Here is a 16,789-nt window from a genome sequence, read left to right as displayed (position 1 = left end):
GTCTGGAAGATCTCCGGTCTCCCGAATTTCCATCTTTAGGGTATAGAGGTGTATTTCTGTCAGATTTTAATGAATTTTGAAATGGTAAGAATTATTATAAAATCTGAACTATCTTGTTGCAGCATTGTCGAAAATCCATAGCAATGAACAGGCAAAACTTTTCCCCGTATTTTTGTTTGTATGGGGAAATACATTAAAATTTATTACTACCCAAAAAGTCAATCACGCCAATATTACAAAAAAAAATTTCATAATAATTACTTTTAAGTTATTTATCCATTGTTAGCGTTTAATTTGCATTTGCCTATAAAGTCCTGTTGCCGTAATTCTGATGACTTTTCCGATACCAAGGAAATTAGCCTCATGACCATGGGACAATTTTATAAAAAGGGAGTCTGGGAAGGTGCGGTAGTATGTATGAATATGGCTGAGCGTTTGATTGTGTGTGTGTGTGTGTTTATTTTTTGCACTGTTAAACATGGAGTAATGAAATGTGAAAAATGAAATATTTCGTAATTACTACAATTTTACGTTTATTAATTTTATTTAAAAAAACAAATTAATTATAATTATAAACCATTATTTTAACGGAAGAATTGTAAACACAATTAAAAAGTTATTATAATGTTTTTATACAGTGCAAGAGGCAACCTCTTCATATACAACCCAAATGAGTTTTACAAATTAATGGGGGCCAAGAGTTTTAAGGCATACCTCGGAGTCGCATGACTTTTTGCCTTTTTCCGTTTCAATAAAATTAGCATATTTCCTAATTCATGTACATCACAAAAAAGACGGAAAAATTACTTGCTCATTCTAAAAAACTCCAATAAACGTAAACGTGGGCAAAATACAATCTCATATTTCTTAAGAATTAGAAAATAAGTAAGAATGCTTCAAACCAATACAAAGTAAAATTTTTCGTTTGTTTCTCTTTCGAGACGAGCTCAATGATCGACGATTTTTGCAATGGAAAAGGAAAGCCAACACACATCAATTTGGGACGCGTTTCGTTATTTGGTTAGAATCACTCATCGGCCATATTGGGTGTGAAGGTAGGTCTTACTTATGTCGATATACGGCGATAACGTGTATGGATGTAAGCACAACACTTACACAAGTCTGACACCTTCCACACTTGCTGTTCTTTTCCCTCATTTTTATTCCCACCACCGAAGGATGGGGGTATATTCATTTTGTAATCCCGTTTGCAACATATCGAAATATCCATTTCCGACCCTATAAAGTATATATATTCTTGATCAGCGTAAAAATCTAAGACGATCTAGACATGTCCGTCCGTCTGTCTGCTGAAATCACGCTACAATCTTTGAAAATAGAGATATTGAGCTGAAACTTTGCACAGATTCTTTTTTTACATATGCAGGTTCAATTCGAAGATGGCTATATCTGACTATATTTTGATATAGCCCCCATATAGACCGATCCTCCGATTTTAGATCTCAGGCCCATAAAACCCACATTTATTATCCGATTTTAATGAAATTTTGGACAGTGAGTTATGTTAGACCCTTCGACATCCTTCGTTAATTTGGCTCTGATCGGTTCAGATTTGGATATAGCTGCCATATAGACCGATTTCTCGATTTAAGGTTTTGGGCCATAAAAGGCGCATTTATTGTTCGATATCGCCGAAATTTGGGACAGTGAGTTAAGTTAAGCCCATTGACATACTTCTGCAATATCGCACAGATCGGTCCAGATTTGGATACAGCTGCCATATAGACCGATATCTCGGTTTTAGGTTTTGGATCCATAAAAGGCGCATTTATTGTCCGATTTCGCCGTAATTTGGGACAGTGCTTTTTGTTAGGCTCTCCGATCTATTATAACTAACTTATGACAATTACATCGTCAAACTACAGCTAGTAAAAGCGTGTTCGGCCGGGTCGAATCTTATATACCGACCACAATGGATCGCATTTGTAAGTTCTTTTTTTAAATATAAAGGGTGATTTTTTTTAAAGCTGTAGGCAAGTTTTTCAAGAAATAGTAAACGCATTAAATTTTGAAAAAAGCTTGAAATCTTTCTTCGAACCCATAGTACGGTGCATATATTTTAATGTTTGAAGATTGCTTCATGCAATTATTGACCGTGACTGCTTTTGAAATGGTCCTTCCGCTTAGTCCTCTTATTGGCGTACTTTTTCCAATATTTCGGCCGGTATCTCACCAATAAATTCTTCTATGTTATCTTCCAATGCGTCAATTGAAGCGAACTTATATGTATAGACATGAGCTTTAACATAGCAAATAGCACAATCTAAGCGACCAATTAACTGGTCCCGAACGTGAAATGAAATGTTCGCGAACTCGCCTCTCAAAAGGTTCATTGCTACGCGTGCTGTGTGGCATGTGGCACCGTCTTGTTGAAACCACATGTCATGCAAGTCAAGCTCTTATATTGTGGGCAAGAAAAGTTGGATATCATCTCACGGTGGCGCTCACCATTCACAGTTACGTTACAATTCGCACCATCTTTCAAGAAATACGGTCCATTGATGCCATCAGCCACCAGATAATAGCTAAACAAGTTAAAGAGTGCTAAGTTCAGACGGGCCGAATCTTGGAAAACCACCATGAATTCTGCTAAAAATTTATAGAAAATTAATTTAGTTGAAGAGCATAATTCTATTCAGCATACCAAAGTTAAAGCTTCTAGGAACCGAACAAAGATAATCGAGAAACTGGTTAATATGGGAGCTATATCATGTTATTTACCGATTCGGACCATACTTGGCACAGTGGTTGAAAGTTATGACGGAACACCACATGCAAAATTTTTGTCAAATCGGACAAAAATTGGGGCTTTAAAGAGCTCAAGAAGTCAAATCGGGAGATCGGTTTATATGGGAGCTTTACCAGGTTATTGACCGATTCAAACTGTACTTGGCACAGTTGTGGGAAGTAATAACAGAACACCACATGCAAATTTTCATCCAAATCGGATAATAATTGCACCCTCTGGAGGCTCAAGAAATCAAAGCGGGAGACCGGTTTATATGAGAGCCATATCCAAATTTTATATGGCCCATTTGCAATCACCAACGACCTACGTCAATATTAAGTACCAGTGCATAATTTCAAGTGGCTATCTCAACGCGATTTCGACGTGTTGCGTATTATACAGTCGGCACCGCCAGACTATTGCCCTTCTTTACTGGTTATGTAATGGAATTATATAACTTGACCTCCAGGAATGAGGAAAATATCCTGAAAATAAGCAATCATTGGGTATGGGCGTAAGTGTCCTATATAACTCGTAGCCACAATATTTAAGCATATTCGCCGGTATACCATCCGGTCCTGGTGTCTTGGAACTCTTTAATGACTTTTAACCATTCAGCACCTCATCCTCAGTAAGAATAATCTGTTGGAAATAATTCAACCTATTAATGTCATAAGCATATTTGGATCAGGAAGAAAATTTGATATAACTACTTTGGGAAAAGTCTGCAATCATATCGCAAATCTATGAATCGTCAGACGATTCCCTACACACAAACTTATAAAAGCTACTGGGATTACTGTAAAGACAATTCGTCATTCTGAAAAGATAGTCAGTATAACATCTCATATTTTCAGCATTGTACTGATGAAGTATTACATATCTTAAAAAGTCTACTTTTGACATTACGCAAGCATCCCAGGTACGAGGTAGCCCATGCTGAATTAAGCGTCACAGTGGGAACAGATATCATTCAGCAAATTATAAAAATACTGAATTCGCATATGAAAGTCGCAATCAGAAACCCAACTGCCAAAATTAAATCGAAATCCAGTATCCTTTACAGGAGGATCTTTCATCAAATCACGCCCCAACTGAACTTCAACAGACAAAGTAGGATGGTATCCATCCTTATGTTCCGCAAATGACAAACATCTACATCAAGAAGCGTCCACGATCGATTTAAACGCCAGGTCCAAACCCCTATATCTTACATCAGCATCAGAATGCATCCATACCAATTGAAGAAACCATTGATGAAACAGGCACATAGCCAACGGCGTTCTGTTTTGAGACCCATGATATCTGGGGTAAGTTGAAGTCGCCGAAACAAAGAAGTTCGGAATCTGCATGCAGATTCCATGCCTCCCTTATCAATTCTGTATGTCTCAGGTAGATATCTATCTGCGAATTCGGTGCAATATAAGAACACGTTTAAAATGAGAATCTGGCCCAAATATTTCGTCTTGAGGCATAAATCATCATCAATATCATTATAATCCGTATGTGTAGCCAATTCAGAAGCCATGGAGTTGTGAACAGCTATAAGCACACCTTTTGAATTAGAATTTTATGATTTCCACTCTCGAGTGTCCCAAAATACTTGGTATCATTTAGACAGCTCTTGATTCTTGTTTGAACCGTTGAGTGGAGCAGACGTATTCTTATTTCACTCCGCAAGAATTTTCCTGTAACTCGTAATAGGTTATTATTTTTGGAGGAATAAATTTAAATCACTCAAGGATAGCTGCAATCCTGGACTCCAAAGACCCAACAGCTGCGGTGCTACAGGCCGTGGCATGCTACTAAAACTGCTACTGAAACCTCGACTGGTGGAGCGGCTGCTCCAGACGAGCGGGAGCTTTTGACACCTGGTTCGAGTCTAAAGGACAAGGCCGAACCTATTCTTTCTCCGCATGCCTATAATTTGCCTAGGCCATCGGCTTTCCCCGGTAAACCAACATGATCTTCAAGAGGTTGGAATAGTAGAAGACGCATCGCTCTCAAGTTTATTGAGAGGCTTGGTGCGAATGATACTAAGACTCTCACTGATAGGGAGAGAGATTCCCTAAATTGGGCTCGGGAATTCGCTGCACAGGCTACCCCAAAGACTACACGTCTAGATTCGAAAACTGCACCGCAGTCAGCCAAAAGGCTACGGTCATCTGAAGGGCATCCCATGCCTAAAAGAACTAGGGCGCACAACAGTAAGATGGGTCCAAGATACTTATTGCCTTCGGCGATCAACGCTCAATTGAAATGTATCGTTGGTGAGACCAGCCATCACTTCCGATGGCTGGGGGATTTGACGTGGTTCTTATCCAGAAACCATGGGTGTGTGGAGGAATGGAACGTGTACTAAGAATTTCGGGATTTAAACCTCTCAAGGGTACAGGAATGGGAGACACGGAGCCTGTATTTTTGCAAAGAGTAGTCTAAATGTTTTTCTTCTTCCGTCGCCAGGCACTGAACATTTAGTGGTAGCCAGCCTTGAAATAAACAAGTCTCATTACAGGCTGGCTTCCCTATATAGGACACACGACTCAGAGATGCCGCCTTCAAACCTTAAGTCGCTGGTTGAAGCTGCTTCTGTAGGGAAGTAATGCTAATGCACGTCACCAGATATGGGGAAGTTCAGATGTCAACGATAGGGATGAGCTGCTTATTGAATATGTTATAAGTTGCAAACTGGTGATTTGTAAAAAAGGGGATAAACCGGCCTCTTTTACCAGGAACAGGCAAGAGGTACTTGATATTACCTTTGTATCGGAAGATACAAGTAGAAGAATGTGCGACTGAGAAGTGTTGGATGACCACAGCTTATCTGATCATCGTTAATTAGTTTCAGCCTTGAAGAAAATACTGAAGTAGTGGTCCCTCGGCTAAACAGAAGAAAGACGGATCGGAATAAATTTCAGCACAAATTCTGCACGTCTATCCCTTCTAGACTAGAAAAGGAAGTGGAAACTACGGAGGATATAGACATAGTGGTCAGGCGGATCACGAAGGCCCTGAATGACTCGCTTGTGTCACCATGCCCTAGTGCCATGCCAAGGGGTAAACAGTGAACGCTATGGAGGGTCCTAAGGAAGGACGGCAGACAACTCTTCAACAGAGCAAAAGCCACAAAAGCACCACACGATTGGGACATCTATAAGGCTCAGTTAAGAAAATATAAGGGCGAACTTAGAAATGCTCAGAACAAATCCTGGGTAGAATTCTGCAGCTCAGTAATGGATACATCTGAGGCCTCTAGGCTAAGGTAGATTCTGTCCTCGAGACCTACTACGGTGGGGTATATCCAGAAGTCAGAGAATGCATGGACAATGTCTATACAGTGGGCATTACACCCTACCTGAGCCGCATTTTGATAAAAATTACTGTACCACTATTCCTGATAGAACCAATTGGAACTATGATATCCCAGGTAATAGAAGATACATAGACTACTTTACGGATGGTTCCAAACTGGTTATAGATCTAAAGATCTGGAACTGGTCATATCGAAGAGGTTACCCGACCACTGCAATGTGTATCAAGCGGAGATCCTTGCAATTAAGGAAGTGGTGGAATGGCTAAGATATAATGTCATTACGACGACAGGCAGCCATTAAATCCCTGGAGAACGTATTTCTGAACACAAAAACCGCCCTCGACTGTCGCAGATCTCTCAACGAGATGGCAGAACAGTTCAAAATTCTCCTGTTCTGGGTGCCGGGCCACAGAGATATCCCAGGGAATTCTAAAGCAGACGAGCTTGAGAGACTAGGAACACTCTAGGGACACTGGAATCTGTGGGTATGCCTCCAGCGACATGTAAGCTTAGTTTTAAGAACCATGCCCGAAGGGCAACGAATGACAGATGGTCACAAAAAGGGGGCTTTGAGCATTCCAAATCTATGTGGCCTCATCTAGACTTGCGTTGCTCTCATTGACTAGGACTGACGTCTCAGTCATTGTATCCGTCATGGCAGGTCACTGTCTAATCGGAAAACATGCTGACAAACTGAAGGTTGTTAGCAACGACTTTTTCAGAAGCTGTAGGGACATTGAGAAGGAAGAGACTATAAAACACCTTCTGTGTGTGTGTGTGTGTCCCGCACTAGCAGTTAGAAGAAGTTCCACTTGAGGTTCTCATTTCTTTGAGAACCTATCTGATTTAGCGGATGTGAACATTCGCAAGTAATTGTGCTTTTTAAAGCTATCTGGATGGCTCAACGGTAGGAACTAGGAGACATCTTCCTTCTTCTGTTCCGGTGGTATCACAATGGATGAAAGCGTCTAAGTGAGTCTGGTGGCAGACTGCCACTTAAACCTAACCTAACCTAGACAGCTCTTACACATTCTCCTCACAAGCCACTTCAATTTGCGATAATGTCAGAAATAGAATTAGAATATCCTAATCGTGGGAAGACATTACTAAATGCTGTCTAAGCAATGCTTTCTGAGCTATTATCGCAGGGACCATCCAAATCATCATCTTGTAAATAGGTATCCACCGCCCAGATGCGAGAGGCGCAACGCTGCAAGAGATAACGTCTAGATAAAGGGGGGCCGGACAACTTTCATGCAGACACGATAGCAGGTGTGGTGAATAGCTACCGGGGAAAATGTGATCCTTGAAGAGCGATCGCCATCCATTGCACCGGCAAACCAGAGTAGTTCTGGCTCAATTACGATACCGCAGATGCAGCCGTCTCATCTCCTACATAGCAAGTATTGATGCCATGTAGAAGTTGATTGATACCAGGGTACCATGTAGAAGTTGATAGGATGCTATGTAGAAGTTGATAGGTACCACATGCTACATACTTTAAAACAATGTTCTATTTGATTTCGTAGAGATATTAGAAAAACCTCTCATTCTTCAAGCACCCCTCCCTATGTCCTTTGAGGCAAACAAATCGGTTTCCATAAGCCACTTGCCATCTAAAGTTACTTTAATTGAAAACAGTTGAATTTTTTGTATTCACTATAACCTACTTTCGAGCTATTTCAGCCACCCACCGTTTGCTCTCTCACATCCTTCACTTGCTGCAGCCATTAAAGGAGAACTCTTTGAATACGTACCTAGTTATGTGTATAGGATTTCCAACACAACAAAATCAGGCCCCATTGCATATCGTTGTTTGCTCTCTTCTTTGCAAAATAACCTTTTTATTTAATCGATAATTACTGCATTAATTACCTGTTAGCTGCAGCAGCAGAGCCATTATCGACATCATCATTAACATTATCTCATCGTCGCCTTCGCCATCGCCATCATCGCGCTAATGGAGCCGTCGAGCAATAGCGAACGCACAGAGGACGTATACGATAAAGGAGGCGCATGGGGAACGGCAACACATCAGTTTCCTTTTTATACTGCCAACTAAAAATTACAAAACGATGAAATCGGTACACCTTTACTATTAGCAACAGCAACTTAAACGTAATGAACAACAACGCCAATTTTCTGTTCCAGATACCAAGGAACGACAAAACTCGATGCGTTCCGTAAGTATATGTATAACTATTAATAATTGAATTTCATCAGTTTCGTTAAATACAAGAATATTTCAACTCTACGGTGAAATGCGTACATCACTAAGCCCAAGGAACGAGGGTGGACTAATAAAAACTGGTTTTAGGACTAACATGTAAGAATGGACCAAGTTGGGATGGGCTGAATTTTGGATAATCTTGCATAACTTTCACAGCCACTAATTTGTGACTGTGGCTCAGTGGGATAGAATCGAAGCTGACACGAAGTGTAACCAATTCGAACCACATTTTTATACCCACCACCAAAGGATGGGGTATATTCATTTTGTCATTCAGTTTGCAACACATGGAAATATCCCTTTCCGATCCTTTAAAAGATATATATTCTTGATCAGCGTAAAAATCTAACACGATCTAGCCATGTCCGTCCGTCTGTATGCCGAAATCACGCTACAGTCTTTACAAATAGAGATATTGGGCTGAAACTTTGCACAGATCCATTTTTGTCTATAAGCAGGTTAAGTTCGAAGATGGGCTATATCGGACTATATCTTGATATAGTAACCATATAGACCGATCCGCCGATTTTGAGTCTCAGGCCAATAAAAGCCACATCTATTATCCGTTTTTGCTGAAATTTGGGATAGTGAGTTGCGTTAGACCACTCTACAACCTCCTTCAATTTGGCCCAGATCGGTTCATATTTGGATATTGCTGCCATATAGACCGATCTCTCGATTTAAGGTCTTAGTCCCATAAAAGGCGCATTTATTGTCATAAAAAAAGCCAAAATAATAAATTTTGACCAATTGTTACGAAGAGACATCTATATTTTGCTCCAAAGCAGCTTCCAATATGATTTCAAGATAAAAAGTCGCATATACTTTGACGCCAGGCTCGATGAAATCCAATGAAGAGGTGCCATCGGGAATCACAGCTGCCCGTACCATCACTTGAGATGAAAAGTAACATCGGTTGGCCGTTCGAAGCTTCAATTTCTCATGCATGCGCTCGGTTAAGTTAACACGATTATTTGGGAGTTTACGAATTGCTCAATGGGAAATGTTTCTCGTCATAGAACACGATGTTCGGAATTGACCACTTTCGTGCAATCCCATCAAATCCTTTGCTTGTTTTGCTTTGGTAACCTGTAACCTGTAAGGCTTTACCTTGAGCTGGCTTTTTATATATGTATGTTGAATGCCTTCATGGGATATTTCACATCTTTAGCCATTTAATTTCCACAAAGGCAAGGATTTCAGTGAATTTGAGCCTTTGATGGCCAAACCATTTCAGGTGTTGTTGCAACTTTTTACCACGGTTCAGGTACCATTATTACAATTTATTGTGTGATGCACAAGCATTTTGTTCATTTTAAGGTATTTAAGTTCGCCGACAATAGCCGGCTGTGACTTTCCAGCCAAATATTAATAACGCAATCACACTACCGCGAATGACATCCTTCACAAATAACTATCTTTTTATACCCACCACCTAACGATTGGGGTATATTTATTTTGTCATTCCGTTTGCAACACATCGATTTATCCGTTTCCGACACTATAAAGTATATATTTTCTTGATCAGCATAAAAATCTAAGACGATCTGGCCATGTCCGTCCATATGTCTGTTGAAATCACGCTACAGTCTTTGAAAATAGAGATATCGAGCTAACACTTTGCACAGATTCCTTTTGTATCCATAAGCAGGTTAAGTTCGAAAATCAGCCGATTTAGGGTCTTAGGACCATAAAAGCCATTTTTATTTTGCTGAAATTCGGGCCAGTGAGTTGTGTTAGACCAGTCGACATCCCTCTTCAATTTGGCCCAGATTTGGATATAGCTGTCATATTGACCGATCTCTCGATTTAAGGTATCGGGTCCATAAAAATCGCAGTTATTGTCCGATATCGCCGAAATTTGAGACAGTGAGTTATGTTAAGCCCCTCGACATACTTCTGCAATATGGCACAGTTCGGTCAAGATTTGGATATAGCTGCCTTATACACCGATCTCTCGATTTTGGGTTTTGGGCCCTTAAAGGGCGCATTTACTGTCCTATGTTGCCGAAATTTGGGACAGCGACATTCTTCTTCAATTTGACTCAAATCGGTCCAGATTTGGATATAGATGCCATATAGACCGATCTCTCGATATTATTGTCCGATGTCACCGAAATTCGGGAGAGTGAGTTGCGTTAGGCCTATCAACATCCTTCTTCACGCATTTGTTGTTCAATGCCGCCAAAATTTGGAACAGTGAGTTAAGTAAGGCCCCCTCGACATATTTCTGCAATGTGGCCCAGATCGATCAAGATTTACATATAGCTGCCATATAGACCGATCTCCCGATCTAAGGTTTTGGGCCCATGAAAGGCGTATTTATTGTCCGATGTCGCCAAAATTTGGGACAGTGAGTTGTGTTAGGCCCTTCGACATTCTTCTTGAATTTGGCTCAGATCGATCCAGATTTGGATATAGCTGGAATATAGACCGATCTCTCGATTTAAAGTTTTGTCCCCGTAAAAGGCGTATTTATAATCCGATTTCACTGAAATTTGACACAGGGACTTATGTTAGGCGTTTCGAAATCCGTGTCGTATATGGTTCAGATCGGATTAGTTTCAGATATAGCTACTAAAAGACCAATATTTTGTTATACGCAAGTTAACAATCACTTGTACTTATTAGTATTTGTTCCAAATAGGAACATATTTCGATATAGCTGCTATGTGGCATAAGGTATGCATTTTCACCGGATTTTGGTGGTGGGTATCGAAAGTTCGGCCCGGCCGAACTTAACGCCTTTTTACTTGTTTTTAAATAACAATATTCTACAAAGGAAGTGATCCAATAATGAAAATTATGTTAATTTAATGCTATATGGTGCACATTATTTCCATGTAATACAAAATTACAAAATTAACAAGTAAAAGCGTGCTAAGTTCGGCCGGGCCGAATCTTATATACCCTCCACCATGGATCGCATTTGTCGAGTTCTTTTCCCGGCATCTCTTCTTAGGCAAAAAAGGACATAAGAAAAGAGTTGCTCTGCTATTAAAACGATATCAAGATATGGTCCGGTTCGGACCACAATTAAATTATATGTTGGAGACCTGTGTAAAATTTCAGCCAATTCGTATAAGAATTGCGCCCATTGGGGCTCACGAAGTAAAATAGAGAGAACGATTTATATGAGATCTGTATCGGGCTATAGACCGATTCAGACCATAATAAACACGTTTGTTGATGGTCATGAGAGGATCCGTCGTACAAAATTTCAGGCATATCGGATAATAACTGCGACCTCTAGGAGTCAAGAAGTCAAGATCCCAGATCGGTTTATATGGCAGCTATATCAGGTTATGAACCGATTTGAACCTTATTTGACACAGTTGTTGAAAGTAAAAATAAAATACGTCATGCAAAATTTCAGCCAAATCGGATAGGAATTGCGCCCTCTAGAAGCTCAAGAAGTCAAATCCCCAGATCTATATCAGGTTATGAACCGATTTGAACCATACTTTGCACAGTTGTTGGGAATCATAACAAAACACGTCGTGCGAAATTCCATTTCAATCGGATAAGAATTGCGCCCTCTAGAGGCTCAAGAAGTCAAGACCCAAGATCGGTTTATATGGCAGCTATATCAGGTTATGAACCGATTTGAACCATACTTGGCACAGTTGTTGGATATAATAACAAAACATGTTGTGCAAAATTTCATTTCAATCGGATAAGAATTGCGCACTCTAGAGGCTCAAGAAGTCAAGACCCAAGATCGGTTTATATGGCAGCTATATCATGTTATGGACCGATTTTACCAAACTTGGCACAGTTGTTGGATATCATAACAAAACACGTCATGCAAAATTTCATTCTGATCGGATAAGAATTGTGCACTCTAGAGGCTCAAGAAGTCAAGACCCCAGATCGGTTTATATGGCAGCTATATCAGGTTATGAACCGATTTTAAACATACTTAGCACAGTTGTTGGATATCATAACAAAACACGTCGTGCAAAATTTCATCCCAATCGGATAAGATTTGCGCACTCTAGAGGCTCAAGAAGTCAAGACCCAAGATCGGTTTATATGGCAGCTATATCAGGTTATGGACCGATTTGAACCATACTTGGCACAGTTGTTGGATATCATAACAAAACACGTCGTGCGAAATTCCATTTCAATCGGATAAGAATTGCGCCCTCTAGAGGCTCAAGAAGTCAAGACCCAAGATCGGTTTATATGGCAGCTATATCAGGTTATGGACCGATTTCAACCATACTTGGCACAGTTGTTGGATATCATAAAAAAACACGCCGTACAAAATTTCATTCGAATCGGATAAGAATTGCGCACTCTAGAGGCTCAAGAAGTCAAGACCCAAGATCGGTTTATATGGCAGCTATATCAAAACATGGACCGATATGGCCCATTTACAATACCAACCGACCTACACTAATAAGAAGTATTTCTGCAAAATTTCAAGCAGCTAGCTTTACTCCTTCGGAAGTTAGCGTGCTTTCGACAGACAGACGGACGGACGGACGGACGGACGGACGGACGGACGGACGGACGGACGGACGGACGGACGGACAGACGGACGGACATGGCTAGATCGACATAAAATGTCACGACGATCAAGAATATATATACTTTATGGGGTCTCAGACGAATATTTCGAGTAGTTACAAACAGAATGACGAAATTAGTATACCCCCCATCTTATGGTGGAGGGTATAAAAATGGTTACAAAAATTTTGATTTGGAACAAAACAGCAATTAACTATTTTCGAAAAATGGGCTAAAAAGCTTTTATATATAGAATGTAGGAATGTCTGAACATGGTGTTGAAGCCAGTTCAACAAAACTATCCTTATGCTTATATGAAGTACCTACATATATAATCGAATTACATACATAACTGAATTACATTGAAATGAATCTTGAAAATAGTTTTAAGTATCTTTAGCTTCACTATTTCCCGCGAATTTGCTTATATTGGTCAACTTGGCAACCCTTTTATCTATTCTATATGCAAAAGGGCCAAAAGCTTTCACTCAAACGGATAAAGAGCGGCCATATTGACCAAATTTCCAATTCGCCTTTTCCTAAATCTAAGCACTTTAAACTTTCTTGCACCGCCATCAAATCACTTGTGCAGCATCATCTCAAGAAGGCGGTAAGGGCATGCTGAAACTGAATAAACTGTAACTGTGAAATCTGATCTGTTGCCTTTTATTTCAACTGTTCTCTTTTTCATATCTTACAATTTGGGAGCTTCAATAAAACCTACAGTCCACTTACAGCTACTGCTATCCAAATTGTACATAGTCCTTCCTGCCGGATCATGTACAATTTGGAGCTATACCAGGTTTAGACCGATTTGGACCGTACTTAACACAGTTGTTGGAAGTCATAACGAAACTCTATGTGCAAAATTGTAGCTAAATTGGACAAAAATTGCGAAAAGTAAGGGGTCAAGAAGTCAAATTGAAAGATCGGTTAATATGGGAGCTATATCAGGTTATAGATCGATTTGAACCGCACATGACACATTTGTTGGAAGTCGTAGGAGAACACTACGTGCAAAATTTTAGCCAAATCGGACTAAATTTGTGGCTTCCAGGGGCTCAAGAAGACATATCAGGAGATCAGTTTATATGGGAGCTATATCAGATTGTAGACCGATTTGAACCGCACAGCTGTTGGAAGTCATGACGGAAAATTTCAGCCAAATCAGGTTAAAAATTGGGGCTTCCAGGGGCTCAAGAGCACAAATCGAGAGATCGGATTATATGGGAGCCTAGAAGAGCGAACCTAGAATAGCCTTCCAAGTGCCTCGATCTAATGCGCTCATTCTAAAATCTTTGACACCCAGTTTCGAGGTGTCTCCCACCACTTGATCTTTCCATCGGGCTTTTGGTCTTCCCGTTTTGCGTGTACCACAGTTTTTGCCTTCAAAAGACTTCTTTGTTGGAGCTTCTTCATCCATTCTGACAACATGACCTAGCCAACGCAGCCGTTGTATTTTGATGCGTGTAACTATGCTATCGTCGTCATGCAGCTCGTGGTTCATACGTCGCCTATACTCTCCATTAACGCAAACTGGTGCATAATTTTAACGGAGAATCTTTCTCTCAAATACTCCAAGCACTGCCTCAACTGCTTTTATAACAGAACACAATATGCAAAATTTCAACTAAATCGGACAAAAATTGCAGCTTCCAGGGGCTCAAGAATTCAAATCGGGAGATCGGTTTATATGGGAGCTATGTCCAAATCTGAACCGATATGGCCCATTTACAATCCCCAATGGCCTAAATCAAAATAAAGTATCTGTGAAAATTTCAAGCGGCTAGCTTTACGCTTTCATCCGCTATCATGATTTCGAGAGACGGACGGACATGGCTAGATGGAAGTCGAAAGTATGGGGTCGCAGATCATTATTTCGAGGTGTTACAAACGGAATGACTTGGTTAGTGTACCTCCACAACCACGGCACAGTTTTGAGTAATTGCGACTTCAATTTAAATTTAGTTTTTCTCGAGTGCACAAAATGGCGTATGGAACAAGATAGCATTAGGCCGACGATATAAACCAGTGTTGCATTGGTGACAGTTCGTGACAGCTACTGGTTCCCAGTGTTTAGGTATAGCCTACTAAAAAAAATCTTCCAAAATATTTTAAAGTTAAGTCCTTCGTGGGAGGGATGGTAGATGAGTGTTCGGCCCTCCTGATCTTAAAGATTAATTCTTTTTCAATTTTCCATATAGATTTCAATTCAAATTCCACAACAGTATTTTCCAACATGGTCTATCCTTTCCCTGTGCTATGGAATGCATATTTAATGAAGATTGTACTTTTATATCGAGCCATATAACGCAAGAGTATAAACCCAATTCTGCAGTTACTCCTACATATGTATTGAACACTTTCATCGGCTTACCAGCCCATGGCATTGGTTGCCGACCTTTTCACACAGACCTTTCCTTCAGCATCGTGTATTAACTCATGGCAATTTTAAAGCGCATTATACGAGGCACTTTGTGTAAAACATCCATACTTACTTGCACATCGATATATGTATGATGCATTTAAATAATTTTTAATGTGAAATGTTATAATTAAATATATTTGCAGTTAAATACGGCACAGTGTGTACTCAATGCATCGTCATGTCAATCACCTGAGGCATGGAGGCAAAGTACCATTCTGTTTATGTTGCATGTCACTTTACTGATACATTATTGCAAACTGACAAAAATACACTCATTATTGTAATTGATGTTTTTAAATTACAAACTTAATTTCGCACAAAAAGTGTTTGTTTACCTACGGGGTATAAGCTGTCAAAAAAGTTTATAATTAATTAAAATATGTGTGGAATTCCACCACGCAAATCAATTGCATAAACAATATTCACAAAACATATGTACATATTGGCCTTGTACATTCTATTTTATTTAGTTAAATGTAAAGTATATTTTAACAATTTTGTGTTTTTTTTTTTTCGTAGGTTATCATCATTTCTAATATTGCATAGAGGGGTCTGTATATATGTATGATATCTATAACTTGTTCTTTCATTTGTTCGGCCGGGCCGAATCTTATACACCCTCCACCATGGACCGCATTTGTCGAGTTCAATGCGCGGTATCTCTTTTTAGGCAAACAAAGAATATTGAATAAGAACTGTTATGCTATTGGAGCTATATCAAGTTATAGTCCGATTCGAACCATAAATGAATGCTGAACATTGTTGAAGTCAGTGTGTAATATTTCAGTTCATTCGGATAAGAATTGCGCCTTGTAGGAGCTCAAGAAGCAATATCGGGAGATCGGTTTTTATGGGAGCTATATCCAGCTATTGATCGATTCAGACCATATTAGACACATATGTTGAAGGTCGTGAGAGAAGCCGTTGTACGAAATTTCAGCCAAATCGGATGAAAATTGTGGCCGCTAGATGATTAAGAAATCAAGACCCTAGGTCGGTTTATATGACAGTTATATCAGGTTATTGACCGACTTGAACCGTAATTCGCACAGATGTTGGATATTATAACAAAACACGTCGTGCAAAATTTCATTCAAATCGGATAAGAATTGCGCCCTCTAGAGGCTCAAGAAGTCAAGACCCAAGATTGGTTTATATGGCAGCTATATCAGGTTATGGACCGATTTGAACCATACACAGTTGTTGGATATTATAACAAAACACGTCGTGCAAAATTTCATTCCAATCGGATAAGAATTGCACACTAGAGGCTCAAGAAATCAAGACCCAAGATCGGTTGATATGGCAGCTATATCAAAAAATTGACCGGTATGTCCCATTTACAATACCAACCGACCTACACTAATAAGAAGTATTTGTTTCAAGCGGCTAGCTGTACTCCTTCGGAAGTTAGCGTGCTTTCGACAGACAGACGGACGGACGGACGTATAGACAGACGGACATGGGTAAATCGACTTAAAATGGCGTGACGATCAAGAATATATATACTTTATGGGGTTTCAGACCAATATTTCGATTAGTTACAAGTAGTAG

The sequence above is a fragment of the Stomoxys calcitrans genome, chromosome 4, assembly GCF_963082655.1.
Source record: "Stomoxys calcitrans chromosome 4, idStoCalc2.1, whole genome shotgun sequence".
Classification (NCBI taxonomy): Eukaryota; Metazoa; Arthropoda; class Insecta; order Diptera; family Muscidae; genus Stomoxys; species Stomoxys calcitrans.
This window is presented reverse-complemented; position numbering follows the sequence as displayed.